Here is a 5381-nt window from a genome sequence, read left to right as displayed (position 1 = left end):
TTTACTTTATTTTCTCACTCAAATAATAAGTATTGTGCCTGAGCGTTTTTTAGATAAATATTATTCAAACTATTTCATCTTGTAACGAGCTAATGTCAAAAATTAGAGATTAAATCGCTTTAAGCGATCTCAACGAATCAAAATTGTACAGAAAATGATTATCTAATTTTTATTTATAGCGTAGGTATCTGCCGAACAAGCTTACGGTCCATCCAGGGTAAAGTGGTTACGGAGCCGATTCTATTTCAAACCTGAATGCCGCAATTAACTTTTGACACGATTTGTAAGTCTAAATTGTATTATATGCTTTCCCACTCTTCAATCTGGGCCGCATAATAGCTTCGCGGCATAAATCCACGGGATGGTACTGCCCACTCGGACCGGCTTATAATACGCCGTATTATCAATAATAATATAACCAATTAAATCATATGTGTGTGTTATCTGTTCGTTATGGACTTAGCAATTATAATTATTGTTGGTGACATTCCTGTCATAGAGTACTATAGAGTTAGAAACGGCGTGAGTAAATTAAAAATGAAAACAATGTGTTTTTTCAAACATTAAGTGATACTTACAGCTGAGTGAGGCTGGATCAATAAGTTTTGTGTATCTATATAATTCTATAATACCAATTGTGGCTTAGGTATATGTCCCAACAATAAACATAACAGCGTTGCTTATTGTTTTATTTTTATACAAAACATCAGGTTTTATCCTGGCATACAGACAAGAATTTGTTTATGATGTATGATAAGATAAGTTAAGGGTTCGGGGAATGTTGTTGGAAAATTTAGCGGAATCGTCATGAACTTATTAAGATGAAGTTATTTGTTAAGTAAATTTATTAATACATTCCTCTTAATACTGTATAATCTATTATATGTATTTATGTGTGTATATATGTATGTATGTATATGTGATTTTGTATATATGTTTATATACTTTTTTGAATGTATTCGTAACTTAATATAAATTTCATTGCACCTACCACTATTTACTCTGCACTACCCTTGGTTGACTGGTAGAGAATGCCTTAGGCATTAAGCCCGCCAATGTAAATTTTACATGAAGTGTAATAAATAAATAAATAAAATAAGATATAATAGAACAAAAATCTCCGAACCCATGCATCAGCGCGCTGAGTCGCGATTCTGATCTTGAGTTGTTATATCTCCTTTGGAGGTGCTCTGACAGCTATTAGCAAACCCCACCCCTCCTGGCTGAGCCCATGCTGGCTCACCGGTCCTACTGGAACTGGAAAGACTATGGGACCACTAATCCTTGCTTTCTGAAAAAAAGGACAAAAACCTTTATATTTAACGTAATTTTACATGAAGAAGTTTCTCGAATGTTCTCTCGTATGTTTTGAGATTAACTTGAATAGACTCGAGCTGTGAATAAAGATTATTGTTTCGTTGATTGTCTCGCGGAGACTGGTAAACAATTTTAACTAATTCTCCTCAGGCGTTCGAGGTTGGCTCAGTGTTGGCAGGGTTGGCATCAACTTCAGCCCATCATACATGCCTGTCCCAATTTACAACCCGGTCTTTGTTACCAGCTACCCTGCGAAGTCATCTCTCCACCTGGTCCGTACTTCAAACATGTCCCTACCAATACTATTTTTATCATACTCTTCGAAAAAAATTCCTGGTCGAACATTAATCCCTCAATCACAAAAAAACCCGGCCTCAAATTGGGATTCCCTGTGCTATTGGTACCAGAGACTGACATACATGCTTTTAAATATATACATGTCGGAGACGGTCATTAGTTTGGTACCTAGTTTGGCTTTCGGTAGGCAGCGGCTTGGTTCTGTCCCTGGCATTGCTGAAGTCCATGGGCAACGGTAACCACTCACCATCAGGTGTGCCATAATCTCGTCTGCCTACAAGGGCAATAAAAAAAACCTAAACGAAACGCAGCACGATTCCCGAGTGATGGCAGCACGATCATGGTATCGTCGGAACTCGGCTAACTTCGTGCTACGACAGAGCCTAGCCAATGGAGGCGCATAGACGCCATCACACTTATCAACCAGCCTTCTTGAAGAGCGGTGCCTCCGTCCTAAGAACTGTCATTCGTTTTCGTTTGCTAACGTCAAGAGAAGATTTCTAAATTGTTCTAAGACAACAAACGTGATTGGTGTACTCAATATTTCTCTTACCTCGATCACCCTATTCGCCCCTATGATATCTGACGATGGTGTTAATAATGTGGTTTCTCCGACATACATATATAGGTAATCAACACCCATACAAAGAGCAAACAAACCTGTTCATCACGCGAATGCTTGCCCATGCGGAAATCGAACCCACGACCTTCGTTACCACAGTCAGGGTCGCTAACTACTGCTCCACGGAGTCAGTCACCGATAATGGATTATTAATTTCAATTGTAATATGAATCACGACTCAACGTCAAACAGCGGCGAAATATCAACTCAACCCTACTGTGAAGCGTTGTGACAAAGCCGTATTTCCTAATTAGTAATTTAAGACAGCGAGCGTCACCAGGAATATCCGGAGACCATTTCAACTCTAATAACATTACTTTAGACCAGTGGTTCTCAAACTTCTTTGTCTACTGCCCACTTTGAGAATAAATTATTTTTTAGCGCCCCCTTTTTTCACCTACTTAAAAACCACTATAGCGACAGCTCAGTCAGTGTCTAAGAGTCCTCCTAGATGAAATTAAAAATCGCCTCCCAAGCCTCTACACAACGCCCCCATTTTTTTCTGGGTCTATTACCGCCCCCCATTAAGCCTGGAGCGCCCACAAGGGGGCGTTATCGCCCACTTTGAGAAAGGCTGCTTTAGACCGTAATAACTTTCGATTTTTCATCTTCCCTCTTCACGAATTAAATACAAAAGATAATTCAACGGGGGAAGGCAGCTTGGCAACAGTGCGGCAATTAAAGACTCTTTTGTGGGGTAATGTAAGAAATTTCTGCTGTGTAATTTGTACAATTTTGTATAATAAATTCGTTCTTGATATAATGATCGAACAATGAAGGTTAATGGAGTTATTATTTTCTCAATGTTTTTTTGAATGAATTTGCCTTTTCACTTTGCGAACTTTAACTGCGAAGTATTTTTGTATCATGTAGTAATTTTAGATGTTTTCCGCACAATTTTAGATGCTGCGTAAAGTAAATGGGTCTACACTGGCCATATAAAAATCATTATCATTAAAAAATAATGTTTATAAAATTAATATATTATTACTGGTGGTAGAATATCTTTTGAGTCCGCACGGGTAGGTACCACCATCCTGCCTATATCTGCCGTGAAGCAGTAAGCAGTTTCGGTTTGAAGAGTGGGGCAGCCGTTGGACTGTAAAAACTGAAACCTAAGAACTCATATCTCAAGGTGGGGGGCATTTACGTTGTAGATGTCTATGGACTCCGATAACCACTTAGCACCAGGTGGGCCGTGAGCTCATACACCCATTTAAGTAACTAGAAAAAAATGGAAAAAGAATGTTGAAAATATACCGATGATGCCCATGGAACTCCTTAAGATGAATACTCATTTCTTGGTCGTTATAGAAGACTTAAGGGTAACGCAGACGGCTCCATTTCGATAAAGCGGCACGACACGAGAACCTCTCATCGTGGCTGCCGGTAACTACATTGCTGATCTTGCGGACCAAATGGTAAACAGTCGACGTCGCCCAAAACACGTCATCTCGGATCCTCCCGATCCACTAACGGTGCTTTTAGGTACCTCAAGCACCGGTCACCGTTCTCGTCGAACCCGTCGCTTGCGACAAAGGGCTCGACGAGTAAATTAACCCTCAGACACAGCCTACTGAGTTTCTCGCCGGATCTTCTCAGTGGGTCGCGTTTCCGATCCGGTGGTAGATTTTGCGAAGCACGGTTCTTGCTAGGGTTCGTGTTAGCAACATTGTTAGGTTTGAGCCCCGTGAGCTCACCTACTAGTTAAGGTTACGCTGATATAGCCTCTCAAGGCTACCAGCTTAGGTAGGAAATTAGGTAGGTATAGAAGACTAGAGTATCACAGACAGCAATATATTCCTGATCCAGTGGTATATTCACGAAGCACTTTCTTGCTAAGGCCGGTGCTAGCAATTCTGTCAGGTTGAGCTCTTGTGAATGAATTGTGATTATGTAACAGCAAAAATTAACCTGGAATCATAAAGAATTGTGTTCTCGCACAACAAAAAGCGTACGCAGAGAAACCTTAATCATACAAATAAGATAATATTTTTACTGGTGGTAGGACCTCTTGTGAGTCCGCGCGGTTAGGTACCAACGCCCTGCCTATTTCTGCCGTGAAGCAGTAATGCGTTTCGGTTTGAAGGGTGGGGCAGCCGTTGTAACTATACTGAGATCTTAGAACTTATATCTCAAGATGGGTGGCGCATTTACGTTGTAGATGTCCATGGGCTCCAGTAACCACTTAACACCAGGTGGGCTGTGAGCTCGTCCACCCATATAAGCAAAAATAATAATAATTTGTATATATATATAAATCTATATATATATATATATATGCGCGTTCCACAGAAATGGAATCCGTCTCGAAAACAAGTAGTGATTCACATTCCACCATTCTTTCTATATTATCAGTGGCAAACGTGCCGATGTTCGTGGAGACATAAATATGTGAAGGGTTCTGGCATTTCGGTCAAAGCATAAAATAGTTTGTTGGACTTGCTTGCAGAAGCGTCAAATGCGTTTAAAAGTATTAAACAATCGAAGCGACATTACAAACTGTTTAAAATTAATGATTGCTTTCGTATTTGTTTGGTTGTTTTTATTATATACTAGCTGACCTGGCAGACTTCGTAGTGCCTCAATCGATAAATAAAAGACCTAAACTTTTGTATTTAATAAAATAAACTTAAAACAAACAAAAGGAATCCGTCCGACGGGGCACAAATCAAAGGAAATACAAAATTGTTATTTTTATTTAATTCCAATTTCATATTTATCTACCTTTTAAACTTTCTCTGGACTTCCACAAATAATTCAAGACCAAAATTAGCCAAATCAGTCTCGAGTTTTAGCGAGACTAACGAACAGCAATTCATTTTTATATACATAGATAGATAGATAACACATAATAATTGACGAGAGTAATTTGAACAAAACCAATATTTTTTAACTAATTAACTAATATTAAACGATCGCTAGCTTTCTAAGCGGTGAATGTAGATCAAAATTTTGAAAGATCAAGAAATTCAAATAAAGGAAAACGACGCTTTAGGTATTCCCTGAGGCAAATTAAGAAAAAAATACGTTTTATTCCTTTCAAAACTTAACCAACATACGCCATCTGATAGTGAGATGGCGTCGTAGCTCATGGACATCAGAAAAGCCAAGAAACAGTCAATTCATCGGTTAGAAACATGAA

This window comes from Bombyx mandarina, chromosome 26, assembly GCF_030267445.1.
Source record: "Bombyx mandarina strain Sakado chromosome 26, ASM3026744v2".
In the NCBI taxonomy this organism is placed as follows: Eukaryota; Metazoa; Arthropoda; class Insecta; order Lepidoptera; family Bombycidae; genus Bombyx; species Bombyx mandarina.
Note: the sequence above shows the minus strand (reverse complement) of the source record.